Raw genomic sequence first — 26,124 nt, 5'->3', positions numbered from 1 at the left:
GTTTGGAAAAAGTTTATTCCAACCCTCATGGAGGACCTTGATGGTTCAAGACTTCATTGAGTGTGGAAGAAACTGCAGTGTGGTAGAAAGAGCAAGAGAACTGGAATTCAAAGTGGAGACTGGAGATGCAATTAAGTTGCCCTAATATGAAAACATGGTAATGGATCCTGGGTTACCTATGGATCAGCAAAGACAGTAGACTATTGAAACAGAGACTTCTCACTGGAGAAGCTGATAAAGGGACAACAAAGAACTTAGAATATATCATATACTTATTTGAGAAAGCACCAGCTGAATTTGAGAATTTGGGTTTAAAGAAGTTTTACTGTAGGTAAAATGCTATCAAACAGCATCATACACAACAGATTTATCTTTATTAAAAAGATATACTGTTTATATAATGGATGTACAAACTTCATTGTTATCTTGAGAAATTGCTACAGTCACCCACACCCTCACCAACTACAGTCCTGAACAGTCAGCAGCCTTCAATACTGAAGTAAGACCTCTACCATCAAAAATATTAAGATTTGCAAAAGGCCCAGATAATTATTGACAATTTTTTTAACCATTGAGGCATATTCTTGGCCCTTTTTATTTTATTTTATTTTGACAGGGTCTTGCAAAGTTCTTTATGGCCTCACTAAGTTGCTAAGTGTAGCTTTGAACTTGTGACCCTTCTGCCTCAGTCTCCTGAAACACTTAAGATTAAAGGCATATACCATGCACCTGTCTTGATTACTGACAATGTTAAATTAAAATAGGTGAATTGACTTTTTTAAACAGGATGCGATTGCACAGTTATACTATGGTATAAACAGATCTCTTATATGCACTGACAAGTTAAAACATTCATGTGATCCACTTTATTGACATATTTGGTTCATTGTGGTGATCTGGTACCAAATCCTCAATGTCTCCAGAGTATGCATTTATTAGCACATGCTCCTACAGCATTATTTTTAGTACATTTAACATGATATCATATTTATAGTCTTTGGTTTTGAACTTGGTTATGTTTTTGATCAAACCTTATATCACAGCCAGTATTTAATTTGATTTTTCGATCTCTATAGTTTAGTTGATTTTTTAAAGTTTACTGATATGACTAGGTTTAAGTCAATCACCTTGATAATTGCTTTTGTGCTTTACCTTTTGTTGTATCCTTTCACATATTTCTGACATTGTTTTTGAGTACTTGTGAATTTTTTTTCAGTCTATATTTTACCTTCTTTGCTGTTGTATTGTCTATACACCTTGAATTTTTTTAGTTGTTAATTTAAGATTTATTGCACATATCACTCCTGATCATAGCCCACAAACATGCACAATTTACCACTTATTGTCCATTATAAAATTTCTAACATAGTATGTATCCATTCAGTTCTTACAAGACTTCTTGTGTTATCACATTATTTTTCTACTTAAGAAGCCCAGAAGATGATAGGTGATGGTATTTTTTTGTATAGTAATATTTAAATAATTAGAAAAACTTGCATAGCTACCTATTGCTACATCATTATCTTGACACTAAAATAATAGAATTATGGAATGGGAATAGAAAACTTTTAATTGACTCCATGGTGAGAACAGGTGGGTAAGAACAGGACCTGTTTTGATCATATGTATAGGGATTTAATGTAGAAATCTTATACCAAATGATATTGTTATGTATATGACAGAGCCTAATATTCACCATGATACACTGTAGAGATAAAATCTGCTTGTAATACTTAAACACTTCAGTCAAGTTGGTAAATAGCTGTCATTAATCTTCACCCTCAATCACCTGAGGACTCAGTAGCTAAGTCTCTTTCCCTGGACCTATAAATGCAAGGAGTTTTAAAAACCTTATGTAATGGGAATTTAAAAAGATCCTTTATCTCTGAGTCTGAGATCTTCTATCACTTTTGATTAAGATGACCAGTGCTACAATTAATGTTGGAAGTGTCATATGTCCCCTAAAATGATTCTTATTTGTTTCCTTTTTTTCCTGATTGCTTAGAGTTCCACTGAATTCTTTCTTTGATGTTTTTTGTTAAACCTTTGTAATTATCAATTATCACTTCTTCCTTTAGCAGGCAAACTTTGCTAATAACCATTTCTACTAAATATAACTTTCCTCTCAACTTGATTATTTTTACCCATGTTGTAATGAAATGTTTTCAGGATAATGAAATGGGAACCAACCTGACATGAGAAATCAATACATGATGTTTTCTCTGCTGGAAAACTATAAATAACAGGAAAGATGATGTAAATATTTTATGACTGAATTTTAATATGAGAAAGAATAATAGTAAAGAAGTAAAGTTCCTTTTGAAGACCTCTTACTTCCATTCCACCTCCCTCTTTCTACTTTAAAGTTTTCTAATTTTCCTAGTCCTATACTATGTCTTAGTACAAAAGACATAGTTACAGATAATTATATTTTGGTTTCCATTAAATAATTTTAATATTTTTTTCTGATAGAATTTTTATATTATGTAATATTTATATTTAATAGTAGTTACTTTAATAGTAGTTTTTGGAAATGAGAAATTTTATGGAACCTAGTGAAAGTATTAAATATTGCATTCTACACATGAAAGGAGTTTAAAAATTCACTTCTGTACATGTAACACATTGTTTTGATTTAATTCAGAAAAAAATAATTCAACATAATTCTAGGAAACAGAATATCACTAAAATGTTTCTTTATACAGGCAAATCTCAACCTGTGAGTTTTATATCATCTCATGAATCAGCATAGAGGGATTCAAGGTGTTAAATCTTTGTGAATCTTAATTATAAATGTGATAGTAATTGTTACTTAAAGTGTTTCTCTAGTTTATTAATATTTTCTGATATACTTGGGGTTTGACTTTTTTGTTTACTCTTATAATTATCATTTAAATTTTATTTGGTAGGTTTGATTTTCCCAAATTACTGTTTCAAATTGTTTTTACTATTATTATTTTCTTAACAAATCAATGCTTTGCAAGAGAAGAAATAAATGAATAAAAACATATTCAAAACCAACACAAACTTCTTCAACATCTTTTTTTTTTTCAGTTAATTTAATTTTGACCTTCAATTTGCAAAGAATTTCCTCTGAAGTTTTTAAAATTTTAAATTAAACTGGAAAAACCTAGCATATTTAACATTTGTTAGGTTCTTAAAACTAAGTGTCCTTTGAAAGTGTAAAGTCAGCACAGTGTTTGAAGTTGAAGTTTCTACATTTTTGTAGTCATTTCAAACATATTGTCAACCATATAAAAGGTTATGCTTTGCCCTCAGTCCATGCATATAGAATTCTGATTGATGTCAATGGAAGCCATGTGCAAAGTTTTCAGACACTGTACTTTGAAACTTTATGGTGTTTTCAGAATATCTTTGAAGTCTAGTTTCTGTGGAAAAATATAGTCGAAAGAGTAGCTCTTCAGGGCTTATTCTTATCCACTGAGAACAAGTTTAGATTGCCTGTTTTAAATGCAGAGCTAGGTTGGAATTCTGTAAATGGATTATGCTTATAAACTAGTTGATTACTACAGGATTGTTTTCATGGAGTTCAATTGCTAGACTTGGAGACAACAGGGACACAATTTGTACTGCTATTCTGAGTTTTTTTACATTTTATCTCTGGGTATGCTTCTGCTGTAATGGGGAAAGGTATACATCGCATAGTTTGCTTGTGTATGTATGTGTGTGTGTGTGTATAAAATAGATTAATATTAAAATTGAATTCATCACTACCATTAATTTTATCTGTAAATATTATGAACAAAACAGTGAAGTATCACCTTTGCATTGACATATCCGTTGGAGACTTTGACTTTTACATTAAGAATACATAAGATACGACTTTTTAAGAACTTTTTTAAATTTTGATTTATTTTTATAAATATAGTCAAATGAAAACTGTTTAAGTTGAGGACGAATTACAAACCCATTTTACTAATATTTAAAATACTTCATTGGGCTTGCAGTTTCAGAAGTAAAATTAATTTTATGAAGAAATACTCACCAGTTTATAAGAAATTTTGTTAAAAATTTTCATGATTTTTTTCCATGTCAAGACTCAGCGGTTATTATTCAAACTCTAATGCCCCAAACTGTACTTTTTAGCTAACTATGATTTTTGTTTTGAAGTACAGTTAACATGTTTAAATTTTTTGAATCTGTGAGATTTTTCTGTAGCAATCTATGACTCCTCAGTACCTAAGTCTAATTTGCACAATTCAGGTTCAATAGCCTTGACAGCTCAATAAACATGAGATTGATAATCTATCTCATTGTAACTGGAGAAAAATGCTGAAACAGCACTCAACAACTATAACTCTTTTTGAGAGAAAAGAAAGCTGAAGTGATTCTTTCACAGGAAACAAACCTTCATTGTGTTGGGTGTTTAAGGCTGATTAGAGTTCAGTATTAAAACAACTGAAGACGCAAGACAAAGGTTTAACATGGAAATATAAATGACATATCTTATTTGATTTTCATTATTGTATTACATGGAAAATTATATTTTCTGTGGCATTAATTATTCTTGTAATTACCTGTTGGTAAGAAGTTGCTTAAACAGTGCATAAAACTTTACATCTCAGTTTTCCTTCAGTTTTTCAAACCCTTTCTAAAGCCATATTATCCACCATAAATTTACAGGTGATCTGTGTCTTTCCTGATGCTCTAAAGACCTAAGAAAACAGAAGTTTGGAGTGGATAGCTTCCTCAAAATATTACAACCTTGAATTATATCAGCTCCTAAAACCATGAGACTATGTTCTCTCACTATTGCTACTTGTAAAGGCATATTTTTTCATCTCCTTCTCCTGGATATCAAATAAATTATTTTAAAATTTTGTATTCTTTAAATTATTTAAAACCATGCACTTCAAGATACCTTTTTGTTTCCATGCTGCAAAACATCTCTTGAGTCAAGAAAGTACAATATCTTGGTTAGAATCCTGCAATACATGGATCATAAAATGAAAGCATAGAATACTGAAAATTTTCATCTTAAATAATCCATCCACAGAAAAACAAAGTAATTGACCTAACTCAAACACACAAAAAAATGCCTCCTGAATTATTGTATCTCATGATACTCAAATTTCTACTTCCATGTTTTTATGTTAAGTACTGATCATGGGGACAAAACTTGTTAAGAAAACACATGGGAACTAATTATCACAGACAATAGTGGTGAGCAATTCTTTTGATGTGCTTGTATATTACCAAATTTTAAGTTTCTAAACATAAATTCTGTGACATCACCCACCCTCAATTCCATTTGTTTCATTTTTTATAAAAGACACTACCAAACATGCCTTAGTCAATATGTGCTGTTCTGGTATGTCTTGTTGCATAGTGTAACAATACTTAAGTTGCAACTTAATTTGAACCAATACTATCCAAAATAGGAAATTCTGTCAGATTGAAAATATAAGATTGTAGAAATAAATAAAGTTCAGCAAAATGAGAGCAAGCAAGAACTATGCATTCAAAGCATGCTAAGAGTGAGTGACAATCATGTTTGGCACATGCAAAGGCAGGCAGAGGAATTCACAGTATAACTTTATTGTGGATAAAGGGTAGCTTCATGTCTGTCCTATTGGAGGCTGCTGGTACATATTTTATGTAGTCTAATATAAAAATCTAGTTCCTTTTTGCAAACATTACTAGCAAAATAGAAGCAGCCTGATCTGATGATTGAGACATGGTCCTGGGTATTTATAGCCACCTCCTGTGTAATTTTGAAAAGATCATGTGACTTATATTTTCATGGGTGTTTCATCGAATAAATACATTAACGTAGCAGCTGTGTAGTATTGTGGTAAGATGCAAATAAATTAATAACACTATGTATGTATGTATGTATGTATGTATGTATGTATGTATTTAATTTCAGTACCCTGCGTGGGACTCAGGTGTACTCCACCACTGAGCCACATCCCCAGCCCTATTTTTTTTTTTTTGTATTTTATGTATAGATAGGGTCTCACTGAGTTGTTTAGTGCCTCACTGTTGCTGATGCTGGCTTTGAACTTTCAATCCTCCTGTCTCAGTCTCCCAAGCTACTGTGATTAGAGGTGTGCATCACCACACCTGGCCCAGGCAATTTTAAGTGTAACAATAATTTTATTTCTTGGGGGGAGAAAATCACAATTCTCTCAAGGTTGTTTTATCAGACGTACAATGTATCAAAGTTCTGAGTTTTTGTTCATGTGTCTAACTTTAATCAAACTTCTAGACCTAAAAAAAAAAAAAAAAAGTTGAGTCTTTATCATAGATAGGTCCAACTTTAGATATATATGTAAGTCTTTGATATATAATTGTATCACAAGGGCTCAGATAATAAAGTTATGGCTAGAATCTTGGAGTGATATTGGAAGGAGATAAAACCACTGGGGGGAGGAGTATACTAGAAGTAAGTTAGGTCATTGGAGAAATTCCACTGAAGGGGACATTGATATTCAGGCCATTTTTCTCTCTTTTTACTTCTTGGCTTCCAAAACTTTTGAGTCGCTCCACTCAGCTACATGTTCCCCTCCATGGTGTTCTTTCTGCCTCACCACAGGCCCAAAGCAATAAGTCCAAGTGGCCATGGAATGAAACCTCTGAAAACATGAGCCAAAATAAATCTTCCCTCCTTATAAGTTAATTTTCTCAGAGATTTTGTCACAACATGAAAATCTGACTAACACAAAGTTTGAATAATTTCTAGACACAGCTGAACAAGTCTTAGATATATTTACAAGTGATACACTTGGGTTGTGTCATTTGGTTTCATTTGCCCTAGCAACCATGACTCAGAAAAGCCAGCTGCTCTTACTTCTGTTTGAGATCCCCAACTTAAAAATATGCATTTGGCAGCTGAATTGCACTCCCACTTTTTGGGTGTTTTTGGATTTAATGATTTCTCAGAGAAGTTATAAGCCAAAAAGAGAAAGAAGTAGTAAAGCTACAGAAATTAACTTACAAATGGCAAAGTGACTGTGCACAAGGAGTTTGCTAAGAAAATTTAAAATTTACAAAATAGACTATAAACTCTTGAAATGACAAAGAACTAGTTTAATAATATTCAATATATTTTCAGGTAAAACAGAACACTGCTATTTCACAAGATTAAAGAAAAACTATAAAGAATACAGGGTAGATCAACTAATCTGATGACTTGACTACACATGGGAAGGAAATGGTACATCAGTTTCAAATGCCTCTAACAGAAGTTACAGAATCATTTCACACTATATGGATGCAAGTCAGACTAAAGGCAACTTTCCTTTTAAAGAACATGGTAAACAACTTTGAATACAGAAAAATATTTTAAGTTTGAAATATGAGTAATCATTTTGATAAATTTAATGGTTTGTGTAAGGAAAATAAAGGAATTGATACTATATCAAAGACTGCAATAGAACTTACCAAATAATATAAATCCCTTGGTTTTGTGCTATTCATGCTATTCAGGAATGAGAGTAGACTATAGCACCTCTTTCTAGTCAAACGTATTATATCGATTATTGTTATCAGAAATATTTAAGGTTAGTTAAAATGTTTTGCTTGGTTCTTTTCTAAAAGCATTCTATCTTCAAATATTTTATACCTATTATAGTTCATAGTACTTGCTGCATTTTTATTTTTTGCTAATGTAAATGCCTGCATGCAATTTATAAACTTTCACATTATATTTTTTTCTTTTCTGACATTGCTGTACATATATACTTACTAAAAATGGTTTCATAATTAAATCTCAATTATTTGTCTGAAAATATATTGTCTACCTGGTAATATTTGCATTCTAGAACAATGGAAGTAGTGAAAACCTTCTTGATTTTATTCATTGATTTTTTTTTTTAATAAAATAACTATAATTTTATTTTAACAAATGAAAACATACTTAAACATACAAATTACATTTTAAGCCTTTGCTGATGGATAAAAAACACTTGATTAAATGGATAGTCACTTGAAGTTCTGGGAAGACAGATATAGTCATGTATAGATTTTAATTCTTCTAAGTAATTGTGTATAAATTCTGACTAATGATTTGATATTCAGTCTTCCTTGAAAAAGAGCCCAGGAAATGTGCTATACAATAATAAGAAAACCCTTTTCATTATTTGCTTCATCAGATATCAAAATATATTTTAAGTAGTGGTAAGCAAATATGTGACCAGGTATAGGCAAAATAGACTTTAAAATACATGCATTAATGCAGTTGAAATCAGTATGCGAGGAAGGTGGGACTGCAGATCAGTGGAGAGAAAGAAAGATACAAAAATAGTATTGAGATGTTAGCTTTGTATATAAAGTAGAACATTATATCACACCACATTTAAGATAAAGTTCAAAATAAAAACAATTATAAAAAATAGCAAAGAAAAAGGAGGGTGGAGTGCAGGCGGATGTGATGAGAGCCATGAGTATAATGTGAAACTCAGAAAGCAGAAAAAAAAAATATCAAGAGATAAAACAAACAAACAAAAATATCAAAGTGTCTACACCATGAAAGATCTTATAAACAAAATCTATGGAAAAGATGTTTAAAATTGTGCATGCCTTCACTTGCCTATGGGTGTCCCAATTAACATATTGCCCTACAAGGATCAACAGAATATAAAAGTAAAATATGAATTGTGCAATAATGATTGTACTTCATTTATTCGATAATAGTTCTGTATTAAGTACAATGGGATACTGGATAGTATTTGACACTACTGTCTCTAGACACAGGATTTCATATCTCATTTCTTTAAGTAATACATTTTAATTTTTATTTATTTATTTCAGGAAAGAAGAATGTAGCAGTCCACTTTTTGTTTAGTGATATATTATTTATTTTGATAAATTTATTATCATATAATTTCCTGGTATTTCCTGCCACACTCTTATTTTGCCAATGAATTTGCAAGTTAAATTATTAGTTAATAACATTTAAAAATATATAAAAAATAAAGGCTTAAGTGCATATAAATGCATTTGAAAATAATTTATAAAATTAAACTTATGATTCATATTTAGTATAATTGCCAAATTTTACCCAAACTGCTTCAAAAACTTTTCTTTTATTCACATAGAGATGAAATTATTCTTCTCATGTCTTAGGGTGATCTGCATTCTTGTTTAAAAATATGACACATGGTGTTTAAGTTTCCCAAGGCAAATGAAGGCTCCTAAGAATGTATGCACACAAACACACACACACACACACACACACACACACACACACATAGTCTCCAGGTTTTTAATGCATCTATAATCTTATATTTCATTTGAATCAACATAAATATTGGTGTTATTCTCTTGTTTCTTATAGACCTTTCATGTGCTCTTATCCTCCTTCCTCAGTTATCATCTTGCAGAGCAGGGACGAGGCCTCCTTATTTTCTTGTATAGGACTCTATATTCAGTGACTTAACGGTTTTGACCAAACATTCTAGTTTTGATTAAATATATTAATTCATCCATATTTAGTGTTATTCTACAACATATATTGTTAATTTTGAAATAAAATAAGTCACCCAGTGTTTGATTTGAAAATGTCTCAACAGAAGCCAAAACTTTTATCCATCTCAAAACAAGGGATACTTACATGTCTTGGTTAAATTTCCCCTATAACATTTTAACTTATGTTTTAACTTTAAGTCACAATGGGTTTTTTATGACTTTTTAAGCTTTTCAAGATCATATAAGAAGCAGAGATTTCAAATAATTTCATCTGTGATCCTTCCCAGCACAACAATGTGTGTAGTTTTAAAATTACAACCCATGATAAATCTCCCTGGAAGCCCCTCTATTACATTCACTGACATTTCTGCAGTGCACAGATGCATTTATAAGAGAATTTAGTACAATAAATTGAATTAGATTAATGGAAGAGAATAGGAGTCCTAATTCCATATAGGCATATTTTGTTGAATCTATTTCTCTGCAAGTTCTTCTTGACAGAAGGAATTCTTCTTTAAATGTCATGCCAAAAACTATTTAAAAGAGGACTTGTTCTAATTCTAGGTATGCTCACAAGAATGCTTTACTCATTCAATCATTAAAAACATTTAATGATCATTTATAGTACATTGAATTCTATTTTGGGGATATCAAATTTCAGGTGGATATTGGAAAAGCACATAAAATCAAACATCTATTTTTTGTTGTTGTTTTATGCAATACATTAAACACATTCCTCTTTTATAAATAAGTACTTTTCCTCCCCAAGACATACAGTTCTCAAGAGCAAAGTTATGTGATTATATTACCAAAATTGTTTTTCATAGCTTCAGAAACTTTTAGAAGGAGAAAAAATAAAAATATCTTAAATGATGAGTCTATGTTACTTAACTAATTATATCGACTAGTATTATGTAGTTTTACAGTTTATATTTTATATTATTTTTATAGCCAATTATGAAAAATATTTTTGGAACTTGCTCAAATACATATTAAAATACATCATTTATGACATATAAATACAGTTATCTCTAAATTATTTTCTTATTTGTCTTTGAAATTCTTTGTTACATAAGAAATAAAAAAGCAGAAATAGATGTATTTTAAGTGTAAAACAAAACATTTTGTCTCATTTTATTTCTCTCTTTCACCTTATTTCCCTATGGCTATTATTAAGAAGTATTTTTAGGAAATAATGCACACATAATAATTCTCTGACTTCTGGGGAACTAAAGTACCATAATAATTCTCAAGTCAAATCTGGTTTATAGAGAATAGGTGATAAATGGGTTATTGAACTGATTAGAATTCATAGTAATGCCAGGGGGTACCAGAACTTACTGTGTATGTGTGTGTATGCACATGCACATGTAAGTGCACTTGTGTTTTGTTTTGTTTTCTCCAGTCCAAGAAGGCAGTGTCTGAATACTGTTAGTACCTGGTAAATCTCCCTATTAATTCCCGGGCCTGTGATGTCAGAGCTACTCTCTATGAAAATAATTATCTTTGAACAATTTTGTAAAACTGGAGCAATTACAGAAATTAGTATCGTTATCAAAGTCTTGAAAATAGTTGAGATACTGACTTTTTAAATCTCTTACTTTGTCTTACCTATTTAATATGTAAATAAGATATGGGTCTTATAAGTTTACAGAATGTCATTTTTGTAGTCTTTCAGTTACTGCGACTACAGCTGCTTTCCCAGATGCACTGTCTTTAACTGACAAAAAACAAGTATTTTCTGAGAACAGATATGTATTTAATCCTGAAAATACTTTCCTCTATGCCTGATCATAAAACCATCAAAATTAGCTTAAGCTTTTCCTAAATTAGGAGGCTTCCAACAGGAATAAGGTCTGCAATGAGATGTACAAGTGCCCTCCCATCTACTGAATCTCCATGACTGCACTCAGTGGAGGACAAGATTCCTTCCAGGAGGAATAGTTTCCTGCTTGCCATGACCTTCCCTTCCTGACCCTGTACACATGGGACTGGCTTAGTCATCTTTTACAATCCTATAGCCATTCAGTTGTAACAAATATAAATGAAATTATATTGTATGTATAAATATAAAAGCCTATAGGTGTACAATGGTTTGGCTTCTAGGGCTAATACTTAGCTAAAACATGTTGCATATGAGATTATTTCATCTGGGTTGGCAAAAACATGATGTTAGTAGCTGTTTGTGGAAATTAATAAAATTAAACAGGATGATAGTGACTGAGTTTGTAAAGAAGGGGGCTACCCTGACTAGATAGCTACAAATTTGACATAGGATTATCTAATTCTCAGACACCCTCTATGTAATAAAGCTCCATTTTCAGAACATGCTTTTAGAATAGCTTTGAGGTAGAGTTTACTAATGAGAGAAGGAGGCCAGGTTGAGAGGCTGTAGTTTGGGGGAAGGTGTAACTGGCAAATGATGCAGCATTGCAGTATCTCAGTGTCATAATGAAAATGGTCACATAATTGGACATGGTGATTTATTTTAAGCAATTATTTCTCAATTTTGGTGGTTAGATACAGTGACCTTTCAGGCCTATTCTCTAACTTCTGTCTTGTGCCCATGACAATCAAATGCAATAGTTAATTGGAGCACCATTTCCAACTTCAACTTCCTCAACTTTGCTATACCCCAGCTCTTTAGCTATTCCAGTGGTTTCTGGATAAAGTAATAAAGGCCTGCAACTTTTATACTGTCACTCACTCATCATCTCCCACTTTCAGGTGAACCCTAATTCCTATAATAAATCAATGTATGATTGGTCTATTTACCTCATTCAATCATATCTAATAAATTTGTTTATCTGTGGATATTATTAAATACTCCATAGTCTAAAGTGTAATTACTTTTTTAAAATATTTTTTTAGTTGCTGATGGATGTTTATTTTATTTATCTGTACATGGTGCTGAGAATTGAACCCAGTGCCCCATACATGCTAGGCAAGCCTTCTAACATAGAGCCATAATCCCAGCCCCCAAAGTGTCATTTGTTAATAATGAAAATTGAGTAGTCAAAATTTTCTGATACAGAAAGGTAAAGTACTATTGTTTACCAAAAACATTTGTAAAAGCATTGTAGCCCTCTGAGTTATTCAACCTCTCCAAATGTTTGAAATAACTTTTTATTTTGTGTGGGATATTATTAATAATGTCCAACTCAAAGTTTGTAAAAGTCATATAAATCTTCATGGATATACCAGTCACAAATAATGACACAAATAGTTGAAAATTATCTGTATATCTTTTTCATATCAATCATACATGCACAAACACATACTTTACAATTATATATACTGGTATTTATAGTTTCTAACTATGTATAGATATCATTTGTAATTATCTATTAATATTCCACTAGTTGCTCACTAGTATTACTAACAAGATAGTTTTCATGTCACTTTTAAAATTTTTATTTTGATGAGAACCTTACAATAAAAGTAACTGAAAGGTCATTAAATGGATGAGAATGAGCACACTGAGTTCTCCAGTAGCCATTTTTTATTCTAGAGGTACAAATTATTTTGTGTATCTTCATATAATTTCATTCTGTTTTACATTTCTTTTTCTCCCTTCTTACTTTCTTAATTATGAGTTTCTTGGAATACAAACTTAGGCCTATAAAAAAATTCTCTGTAAATTATCTCTGAAAAAAATAGACATTTGGAAGTGTATGCTGTTAGAAGAGTGTGAAGCCTTAAATAGAAGATAAAATTATATTTTCAAGTTGTAAAAGTACCCATGTATCTTTGAAAAAAGATTTCAAAACATTCCCCATCAACTGATGATTTAGAATGTATTTATAATATCCATGAAAATATAATTTAGCTCATAATTCACTTTTTTTAAAATTGGAAATGTTATAGTACTTACACAATTTATGTAAATTTACTATTAGTATAATGATATAAATGATATAAGGAATGAACTTTTTATCATATGTAACCTAGAAATCTGTGGCTATCTAATTAACACAATGGCAGCAAGTACCCTGCTTCTATTAGCTCTAACCTGAGAATCTCATTTTATTGTTGTCAACTTAATCAACCAGTAGAGTAATTAAAAACAATACATTGCTCATACCATGTCCTTTGTATTTTACTTTGTATTTTCGTTAATATAAAATTAACATATTATGTCAATGATTACATATTACATTTAATCATAACCATATTATTAGTCTATTTGTCTCTGAAATAACTCAAAAGAGAAAACAAGTGATTATAGATGACCTTGTCTACATCAATTTGTTATATACATTACATATATTGACTCTCAAATAATTAAACTTTTCTTTCTTTCTTTTTCTCTCCTTTTCTCTCTTTCTTTTTCTTTCTCTTCAAAGATAGTGACAGGAAAATTATAAAGCAGACTCATCCAAAGTAGTTACAATTAGTTGTATAAGGACTTTGTTTTCTAGTACCATCATTAAGTCATATCTTTTAAAATGTATTGTGGCTGATTTTTATTTGTAAAAATTAGAAACTAATGCTAAAACAGGATAAAATAACTGTAGAAATCATAGTTCTAACCAAATTGCTCAATTAAGGTAATTTTCTGGAAAGTATATCCTATATGGTGGTTACATTTCTAATTATTGCCTAGTTCAATCCTGTTTGAGAGATTATTTTTTTTTCTTTAAATGCTCCAAATAAACACTTACACTTAGTCTAGTTTAACAGTAGGAACTATAAAATAGTAAAATTGCCAAGATATTAGAAAATCCTAAGGATCTTTTACAAAATATCCTGTACTTTATTTTAGTGGAGTTACATAACCCAAAAGGAGAAATGAAATATTACCCAGGATTCTACTGGTGTGTTCATTTGAATCACAAATTGAAAGGTGGAAAACTATCTACCATGAAAATCTAAAAGCAATAGAGCAACAACCATTTAAATTAAAGAATGACAAAGGTAAGAATCTGATGGAGACCATAGGAGCAGAGATCCCAAATCCTAGTTTAACCACACTTAATCCAAAATTTATTTCCTGTCACAAAGCAAATCCAATGACATAAAAATACATAAAACTCATCTTTCTTGGTCAGAGATATGAAACTTTTGGCAATTTATAACCTTTTTTCACTTTCTTCATCTTTACACACATTCACATTTAGAGACTAGAAGGTAAAAGTAGTATAAAAATGCACTGAATAAATAATATTAAACAAGTGTCTATCAGATGTGATCAGACGTAAAGTAGACTGGGGAAAAATTTCTGAACATCTTAACTGTTATGCAGAGAAATTTTTATTTGTTTTCTTTATTTTTTTGCTAAAGGGTAGTAGTACTTGTGGAGGCACTGGATTTTAGTGACACGGGAAAAGTATTGAAGCCAAGTCTTAGTCATGGAGCCATGCAGTGGTGCCTAGGTGAAGTGGAGTACAGGCAGCAAGTACAGGCCACCCCTACATGGAGCCTCTCATGCTGGCCTAGGCCTGAGGCCTGACACCCACAAGGCAAACTGGGGAACGTTCACCTGTCACTTCCCTATGGCCTGGCTCAGGCCCATTCAGACACCTACTCCACACATCAGGGCACAGCTTTGAACTACCAACCTCCACCATCCACCATTCAAGGACCTCATCCTTCTGCTTCCCAAGAAGCAATGGGAAATGGAAGTGGGTTACATGTGAAAGAGATGGCAGTGCTAACAATAACATTTGTACTTTTCCAAATTCTAATTAGCATAAATTTAGACTAACAGTATTGACCCAGTACTATATAAATGCCTTGACTAGCCCCTCATGTGCTGCCCACTCAACTGAAATATGTCACTCAGTGGTAGTGGAGCAGCAATGGGCTTTCAGACTGCAGAGAACTGAAGCATATGCAGACCCCCAACTGCCAGAAGAAATGGAGAAACTCCAGTTTTCAAAAGGTTATTAATAAATCTATTAAATAAGTGATTAAATGGTCTGATGGTAAAATCTTAAAATTGTTGATGAGGTAGGATGAGAGGAGTAGAGGATAGTAAGAAACAAAAAGATGCTGTAATAGAGGTTGAAGTAATATTAGTTGCTTATTAATTAGATATAACAGATAAGAAAGAAGGACGGATTGATTGTAACTACATTTTTTATAGCCTAGGTAACTTGGAGAAAGATATCATGATGAAACTAAGAAGATGATAAGGAGGTTGTATATTAAATTTTTGGGTGATTTTATCATTTTCAATCATATTAAACTCAAGTTAATACTGAAAAACAAGGAAAGGAATGTTGAAAAATTAGAGAAGGAGCACAAGAGAGAGCTCTGGGGTAGATAAAATCTTAATATGTACTGAGAACATAAATGCCAACAGGTCTTGGGAAATAGCACTCTGACTTGAATACAGAAAAGTATGGTAAGGGCAGAAAAGAAATAAGCACAGGGAAGAAATAGGCTATTTTAATTTCTACACACAAAAAAATGTAGAGTTTCAGGAAGTTCATGTTTGTTTGCTCTAAATGCTTCTGCTGTGAATGAAAGAGAATTAAAGCACATAGATCCAAAACATGAATTAAGCGTAATAGTATAGTATAAGCTGGGAATAGAAAAGTGTTGAGTTACACTTACTTTTATACTGAAACATAAATTTCCAAATAGCACTGTTTTCTTTTTAAATGCCAACTTTAAAATGTAAAATTAATAAACTCTTAATCATTTCCTTGAAAAAATTTTGAGAAATGACTATAATTCATATGGACTTTGCATGTCTAGGAAATTAGCACTTATTCTGAATGTCAGTTTTTAATATTTGTTCACTTTTGGAAAGAAATACATACAAAATTAAATTGTAATCTATACTGATTCTAGAAACTAGTATACACTTTGTAACACTTACTTTATCTACTCTCATGCCCTTTATATTTTGATGAATATTTTAAAGATATCATTTCATTTTAATGGGTCTTAAAATACATTTTCCTGTGAAACCATAGGAAACCTGTCATATCTAACAAAAATAACAAGAATCCATCATTATAACCAAGGCAAATTTAAACTGTTAGAATTACTTTTAATAACTTATTTTCTCATTAACTTTTTAACTGTATTTTCAAATGTTATTATTAGGGCTCTTATCATGGCCACATAGTAAGAAACCCTAATACATCACTCAAATACAACAATTATCATCGCATTACAAGATATGTTTAATTTATACTCTCACCCTCTCTATAATTGTCTTTGAAAAATTTTGATACTATAATCATATTTCTAAATATTTCTACAAATATGTCCACAAAATAAGGTCCCAGGCCACATAACCAAATACTTTAAAACATTTTAAAACATCTAGCTAATATTCTAGCTCTTAATTGCTTCATAAATGTTGCACACACAGAGAGAGTGTTGTCTGTATAATGTTTCAAATTAAGCTCACATGTTGAAATATATTTGTCTTCTCTGTTGTTTTAAACACACACAAAAAAATCCTCTCTAGTCTTATATTTTACTTTATAAATTACTTGTTGAAAACAAAACAAAACAAAACAAACAAATAAAATCTCCATGTGTATTAAAGCAGGCTTGGCCTACTCCAACCCTCAGAATGGCCATAGTCTTTACAACCTTCTTTGGGTTTTTGAAAATAAATATTAAAATTTTTTAAATATTCTGCCTAATAAGAGTGTTTTTGTCTGGCAATTTTAGGCAAAGGGCACTAGTTTTATCAGAGAGTTTATGCTAACAATGTTGAATTTCTGTTTTTGTTCTAGTTAGCTGAAATCTGAGTGACTGAGTTCAGGGATGTGGGTGCTACATGTATAAATGACTGATCCCAATGATGTCATTGGACAGATGGGCTCAAGAGAGTTGGGGGTAGGAACACTTGGCATGTGTTGTCATGCATAATTTCTGGAAACAGTAAACACATCTGATCAATTCCACTGGGGGAGGATACCTGGAGTCTGGTCCTCAGTTCCCCAGACTTTATGCCACATGACATTTCCCTTTCTGATTTTTAATTTGTTTATTTTACTGTAATAATACTGTGGTTCCTAATAAATATAACAAATTTTGTTAGTTCTTCAAATGAAGCATAGACCTGGAAGATGGTCTTAGGAACTCTTGAAACACTGTTTTCTATGCGTTAAATTTCTTTGGATCTGGGCTTTGCCATCCAATTGATAATAAGGGTCAGACAGACTATCTTGGCTACCTGACTAGAGAGATGCCAAAATCTCCACAGTTAACATCTGACCCCTTGCATCCCATCCTAGCCATGATTCATTGAGAAAACTTTGTTAAGTCTCAATTTAAAAATTAGAGTCCTGTGGGAATAACAAGGACTCCAGCTCTCAGGGAAATGTCTTAGATGTTTTCATATTTACTGCAACATATGTTTTGTCTTTTGGTACAGCACAATGAACATTTGTTAAATCCTTGAGTGACAATGTTCTGTGAAGTCTTGTGAATTCTCTCAAATACATGAATCTAAGTAATCTTGACTCCTATATTACTAGGTCTATTCCTAGATATATTCCTAGTAATCTTACTCCTGACTAAAACTAATATTAGAACATTTAAATGATAGTTCTAAGTACTTATGATCTAATATTGATCATACTGAATACCAAAAGAAATGAACTTGGTAGAAGTCTGATCAGATGCATATAAATCAAGACAATTCTGTTGTCTTCTACAATCTGTTTATTTTTAAGTAGAAAAAAAAATTAAATTTACCTGTGTCTATAATGATTGAACCCAGAGGTGGAACAAGATAGCTGTTAAATATAAGAACATTTATGTCTATGGGAAAAATTTCAAAATTTGATTATCATAGTTTCATGTATAAAAATAAAAAGCCTAAAATGAAGCTAAATGAAGCTTGAATAATTATATTCTCACTAGAGCTTTGTTGACCTATATTTTAAATATTGGCTAAAGAGCATAAAATAGAATTGAGAATTTTTTAAAATCTTAATTATAATTTGTTTTCTAAGATCACCCAAAGCAGCTGTATGTGAAATGGAAAGTAATTAAGGAATTTCATACTATTCCTGCCCATAGGACATAAAAGCATCAAAAATTAATTGAATAATAAATATCACAACAGGGAAACAGCATTATTTGAATATTACCATACTCCTGGCGTGAGTTCCAGAAAAAAAGTCAACTCATGGTTTGCCAAAAACAGGAAACAAGTCATAGGTTCTCTTTCAATTCTGCATGTGAAAAACATAGGTTCTTCAAAAACGTCAGTGCTAAAATTTAGAATACTCTCAAATTCCTTAGATAATTTGAAATATGTAGTTAGAATATGTATTAGAATATGTGTATTGATACAAATATTTATACTTGATTTATACATAATTGCTTTAGGTAAAAATGTTCTATACTAATTTTTGAAATACTTGATATTGTGTTTGCTTTTTACCACTGTTAACAAAATATTTGACTGGAACAACTTAGAAGAGGAAAAGTTTATTTTGAGTTTACATAGTCAGAGGTTCTACGTCCATGGGGGGGGCCAGCTCTGTTGCTCTGGGCTTGAGATGAGGCAGAACATAATGATGGAGCAGTGTAGCATAGGAAATCTACTCCACTCATGGCAGTCAGGAAAGAGAGATAAAACCCCATCTGATTCAAATGTATGGTATGTCAAGATCATTGTACTGTCATGTGTAACTAATTAAAACAAATAAAAAAAAACGGAAAGGGAGATGCAAGGGGCAAAATGCACCTTGGTCATTAGCCATTCTTTATATTTCCACAAGCACTTTGTCAAAGCTTATTGTTAGGCAAAGAGAGCACTCCCAGATTGGCAAAGGGCTCTATGGCCATTTCTGTTTTCTCCTTGCTACATGGTAATCATTCACGCTTTCCATGCAGTATTCTCAAACCTATAGCCTTCATGTTCTCCTTGACATGATCTTTTGTTCATGGCTCAGATCTGTATTTCCAAAATATGCTTACTAATTGCACCTTCTCCAGTTTGTGCCCAGTTTCTTTATTCAGTCCTCTGTTTCACACTAACATTTGCAATCAAAGCATGAGACTAATGTTATTGGACTTGCTTTTCTATCTCTCATCATAAAAAAGCTTCCTTAGAAAAATGGGAAAGTTAATTTTATGCTCCAATGTAAAGTTAATGTCTCACACAATGACTAGAATTAAGTAAATAACTACTAATTATTTAATTTTGAAAACTAAATGTTTTATATTATTTGACTTGCCTGATAATTAGAAATCGGTTCTCTTTTTCAGATATTTTTCTCAAAATTACTATTACTCGATAGTTTTTTTTTCTATTGAGAACACAGATTTTATAATTTCTTAAATATTTATTTAATTTCTGCTTACCTAATATAAAATCCTACTTTACATACTCTTATATATTGAAAATTTTTCAGGTACTCTGATGCAAATACAAATTAATTATAGATTATGTTTTCCTTACTACTTCTAGAAATGACCTGTTCCTGCCCATGTCCCTCACAGGCTGTGGAAATGGGGTTCCTCTTGGTAGAATGAGCTGGCTTTGAATAAAGGCTAAGAAAAATAGAGCAATGAATAAAACACAGAACACAGGATTTTTTTTTTTTAAAGCAGGAGCAAGACCAGCTAGCAGATCACATGGTTTGAGCTTCCACAATAGAAGAGCAAAATGGAACCCCGCTTGCTTTATTTACCTCTGGCGGAACATCAAAGGTTTTCCATGGAATGTTTTTTGCCAAAAAAAGATAGAATGTGTGCCCAATTCCCAATAGGTTACACCTGTCTCCAGAGCCACTGAGAGATCTTCCTAGTAGAGTAGAGGTAAAGATCATATGCCTTGGGCAATCTATTGAGTGGGAGAAGCCACAAATAGTTCCCAAGGTTAACACTAATTTTCCCTGGCTTCCATATGAAGTGAAGACTCTTAAGGAATTCACAGGTGGTTTCCAGCAACCTGTTTCATTTAGTTTTTTACAAACGTTGTACATAATATGTTATTATAGAGCAACCTGTACAATTTATTAAAATAGAAAAAAAATTACAAATCTCATAAGTAACAAAGTTCCACTAGTAATATTTACCATTCTTTAGTTTTTCAGTGATCTCAGAATATACAACCATAATTTCAAACATATTCTTGTCAGTAATCTGAAGGAACAAAGATCACCTTAGCAACAAATTTTTAAGCCAAAATACAAAACTTACAGAAATTCTTCCTATTTATTTTAGAGTCTAGTCAAGTCAAAATTAGTTCTACTAAAAGCAAAACCAAGCACTCTTGACAAGAAAAATGTATCCTCAAAATCTCTGTTTATTCTGTATTTGACATTGTATAGCCCTTGCAATTAGTATCATATGAATTAAATTTTAGCAGCTAAATATTTAGAAAGGATTTGCAAAGTAGTGCTACTTATGTACTTTATAATTCTAAGAACACATGATTCTAAGCAAAAGCTTATATTTTTTGACCAGTTGGTATGACTGAAAGTGTCCCAGTCGACTTGGTGGTTAGAAAGCAATATCATACTTCTTGTGAATTTGCCTCTAATGATGCACATCTTTTAATAAAAACATTTCATTGACCCATAAATGAAATTACAAACTTCAGGGATCATTTTTGGCAACTGAAAGTTGCCATTTGATATCAAGGAAGTAGCAAAGATCTAACCAAATTAGAATCCATAAAATGAGTATTTTGTTCTATATTATTACCATGCAACCATCCTGTAAATATGTGACCACTGACATAATAAATATCCTGAAAATAAAACTTGTGTGAACAATAAATATCAATGAAAATCAATGGCAAGATTTGGATCACTACAGTTCATTCAGACTAATGAAAATTCAATAGGCAGCAACAAATGTGAATGTACAGACTGTAGGACACGAGATTATGCAAAGACATCTTTTGGCTCCACTTGAAACATGAGGCTGTAAAAGCCACTCTAAAATCATACTAGAGCACATTGAAGTGTGAGAAACAGTTACATAATGTGCATCTAGAGCCTGAAAGATTTCTGTGAAATGTAACACCTTTTTTTAACTTAGGATAATTATCAAAACTCTTCTTTAGATACTTCTCATTTAAACTCATTAAAAATGCTACTATCTATGTCTGTTGTCAGAGATGTGAAGTTTAATTTTTTTTTTCTGGGAATTGTTGAATACAAAAGAATTGTTCACAGTATATTTACACTAATGATAACAGTCTGGTATTCAGACTGAAGTAATAAATTCTTTACATTTAAAGGAATATCAGAGGACATTCAGTGCAAAATATATTGAGTAAAATAAGAATTATTTGTGCTAAAAATTGAAACCAATTTCTCACAAGGCAAACCATCTCAATTGGTAATTTTATTTTTCATTGAAAAATGGTCACTACCGTCAACAGAAAGCTGTTTCAACAACATCTTCCTTTTGATCTCATAATGCCCTCAAAACTATGTAGAATAGAACTTCTTCCTGATGACAGCTCTTCAAATATACTTAATCACAGTTTTCATGGTTTTCCCATTTTTTTAAAGCTTCATCTTGCTTATTCTACTACTTCCTATGTGAAGGGATTTAGCTCTCTAACCTTCTAGGTATTTTTTTTCTCTGGAAATGTCCCATTTTTAAAATTATCTTCATAAATATACAGTTAAGACATGATTCTAGAAGCATATCTTGGATTTCTATAAATGCTAGACTTTTATTCATTATCTATCCTAGATTGGCACTGTACTTGTGGAATGATAGAGATTGTAAAGAACTAAACTCTTGCTGGCCAATATTATACAGACCACATTATTTTTTGTTCAAACAAATGGGATACAACCTTGATTCATACTAAATTTTAATTTTATTTTTTATTATACCATCTTTGACATCAAGAATCTTTTAAATCATTATATTAACTTTTATTTTTTGGAATATCTCCTACCACACACACCTTCTATGTATTTTTCCTTAAGAGGTCATTGACAGACAACACTTAACTCTATTGATAGAGAAAAAGCTTTAAAACAACAACAATAAAAAATAAACACAAGCAGTTATCTTCATTTTTTAAAATACTTTTTTTAGTTGATGGATTTTATTTTATTCATTTATTTATATGTGATGCTGAGAATCAAACCTAGTGTCTCACACATGTGAAGAAAGTGCTCTACCACTGAGCCACAAACCTAGTGCTGTTATCTTCATTTTTAAACTTTAATTTCATTGAACATAATTTAACCTTTCACTAGAACATATCTTAAGAAATCTTTGTATTAGTAAATTTGCTTTCCATCCTTTTCATTTTCATTTTTGAAATTTTCTTGTTAAGATCATTTGTCACATTGCCAACTGAATGTGTTCTTAAAATCCTTTGGCTTAATAAACTTTTCAAATAAAAACAGGATTGAGGGCTGGGGCTGTATGTAGCTCAGTGGCAGAGCGCTTGCCTACCATGTATGAGGCACTGGGTTATATTAGCTCTGTATAAAAAACTAAACAAGTAAAGGCATGCTGTTTATCTACAATTATAAAGATAAAAAATTTTTAAAAAGAGGATTGAGTTTATTTTTATTTTTTATTTTTTTGAGTTTACTATAGAACAGAAAGAAAAAACAAACCAACAACCATCAGACATAGACTTTTCTCATTCTCCATCTAAATTTTACCTTGGATGCTTGACCATATTATGTGTTTAAGAAATGGCTTATAATTTTTTATTTCTTTCTTATGTACACTATTCATTTCGTTCTCTTCTATTTGATATTTGGAAATAGGTAGCAGTTGGAATTATGCATGTGTAATTTAGACTCGGTTAACCTCCAAAAGTAGCCCTTCTATAAAGACAGGGCTTGTAACTAAGACTAAGTAATTAAAATTTTCCTAACATCATGTAGAAATGGAATTTTAAGAAAGGTAGTCAGGAAGTCATGCTATTTTAAGAGATTATTGTTAAACTTCTGATTTATTGCTTGTACAATTTCAAAAACAATCTGATAATTTTCTATTATTTAAATTTTTACATGTATAACTTAAGAGTAAAGTATAAAGATATAATTTCTCCATACTCATTTGCTTAATAGAGCATTTACATTTTTAAGAAAAAAGTGAATAAATTGGAACATTTATTAATGTTGAATTAATTTTGAACTAACAACAAGAAATAATAAAGTCACTATTGAAAAATGGGAATTTGGAGGGTCTAATTTTTTAGTATGAGGGACACCTCTGTTTGTTGTGAACCAATGAAAAGGGAGCTTCTAGGACCCATTGATCATTTTCTTCTCCAGTCATACCCTCTTAACATAGGTCATTCTTAAAAATGAGACCTCTTCTGGTTATTTGTCATGTAAACAGATGGGTCAAGATATGATGACATTAATTGGAAAAATATATACAGGCCTTCTTCCCAGAGATATATTTTATGTTGTTATTTTTCTCAGAACAGGAACCTTAATCATTGCCTACAGAAAATACTCACCTGCTCATTTCCTGAGATGCATTCAAAGTGAGCAGGGACTTATAATGCTATTTTTAAAACGGGCTGTCATTTTTAGACATATTAATCATGTTTATTGATTGTAAAAAGTCAAGGTGCACTGGGGCAATTTAATGAACACCATTAAAGTAGAACAAATTAGGATATGGTCTACACATGACAGACTCTGTGAACATTACACTCCATCAGGGGATCAGGAGTGGTCATAGTGAAATTAACCAGGCCCAAAGGCAAAAATTCACATATTTGGCATCTGATGAATGATTCATTTATTGTGCTCATGGAAAACCATGAGCTTAAAATATAAAATCTACATGTTCTTTTGTAATAATATATCATTAAGATTATGAATTCAATATGAAATTTTCTATCTCCAACCCATACAATGTTATAAAATTATTTTATTCTATGCTTTAAAAACTATTCATGTTACATACCAAGTCTCCATTTGTCTTCATTGTAAGTCTTATGCTTTGATCCCTGAGACTAAAGTTGTCAAATTCTTAATAAAAATGGAAAGAGAGGAATTATTCCTTCCCCAACACAATTACATATACATGCTCAAGCATATTGCCTGATAAAAGCTTGTTTTCAAGTACGGTGCAACTCTGCTTAATTACATGCCAGAAGTGAGGCTTTAGAAACTTCTTGAAATTGTAATAAGAAGTCATGATTTCAAGAAGTTTAAAGAACAGAGTCTCATGTTCTAGGGCAGTGCGTGACAAAAATTTTCAGTAAAGTGTCTAATAGCATCTGTTTTGGTCTTTTTTTTTTTTGCATATGTAGTCAAAATTACTAAATTCTGTTACTGAAGTATAAAAGTAGCCATATAAATAGGTGTGGTACAATTGGTCCAAAACACCCATTACAGTAGAATTAGTTAGCACTAATAAAGGTGGAAGTTGGAGTTTAACCAGGACCCTTAATATTCAGATCACACATAAGACTAAAACATGAAAACACAGGAAAAGTTTCAAACACTGAAATTATGGTTGCAGTGAGACCGAGACCGTAGCCAAAGAAAAATCTAGTTGAGACCTCTTATTTTCAACATTTATATTGATAAGTGTTTTGATAAAAGACAGTAGTACACATACATATACCCTGACAGCTGCTTGCTTAGGTGGAAAGTTAATATAACTAATTGTTCATATCTATATTCCAATCTCTGAATGTCTGTGTCCCTCTCAAATTCATATGTTAAAATCATAACCACAAAGGTAATGATATTAGGAGGCACAGCTTATAAGAGGTGATTTGGAGGGAACAAAGCCCTTATAAAAGAGACTCCATAGAGTTCATTTACCCATCCATTATATGAGGACACAGCAAGAAGACACCATCAAGGATTCAAAATTGGACCAAATCTACATATTAAACCAGCTGGCACTTTGTTTTTGAACTTCCCAGCAATCAGAATGGTGAGAAATAAATTTCTACTGTGTATAAACCACTCAGTTTATGATGTTTTGATATATTGTTCAAATGGACTAATAGGATAAATTTCTGGCCAGGAATTTCTATGCTCTTAAAATTTGATATATGGATGATATGTGAATGTGATACAGATGTTTACAGATTCCATATTTAGTGTTTTGTAAATCATAAATCTTACCATACTTTGCTGTTTTAGACAGCTTTTTCACTGCTGTGACTAATGGACCTGACCAGAACAACTATAGAGGAGGAAAGTTTTAGGTAGGAACCCACAGTATCAGTGGTCTCAGTCCATAAGTGGTTGGCTTCAGTCCTCTGGGATTAAGGTGAGGCAGGGACATCACTGCAGATGAGTATGGCAAAGGAAAGCAGCTCACATGATGATCAGGAAGCAGAAAGAGACTGCACTCTTCAGATACAAAATGTATACCCCATAGCCATGCCCGCAATGTCCCACCCGCTCTAGCCACACACCACCAACCTTCAGTTTCCATTCAGTTAAACCCTACCAGAGGATTAATTCACTGATTGGGTTAAAGCTTCCACAACCCAATTATTTCTTCTCTGAACCTTCTTATATTGTCTCACACATGAGTTTTGGTGAGACCTCACCATACCATTTCACCTCTGGACCCCAAAAGCTCACATTCATCTGATAATGCAAAATATATTTAATTCATTCTCAATAGTCCCCAGAGTCTCAATAGTTCTGAGGTTACTCAAAGTTCAAGTCCAAAGACTTCTTGGAGGCTCAAGGCAATCTCACTTTTTAAGTTCCTATAAAATTAACAGCAATTTACAAGCATTCAATATATAATGGTACAGAGTAAACATTTCCATTCACAAAA

Source organism: Marmota monax, unplaced genomic scaffold (assembly GCF_021218885.2).
Source record: "Marmota monax isolate L192 unplaced genomic scaffold, Marmota_monax_Labrador192_F-V1.1 WCK01_AAM20220418_F8-fsc00016, whole genome shotgun sequence".
Taxonomy (NCBI): domain Eukaryota; kingdom Metazoa; phylum Chordata; class Mammalia; order Rodentia; family Sciuridae; genus Marmota; species Marmota monax.
The sequence above is the reverse complement of the archived record's forward strand: the minus strand, read 5'-3'. Positions refer to the sequence as shown.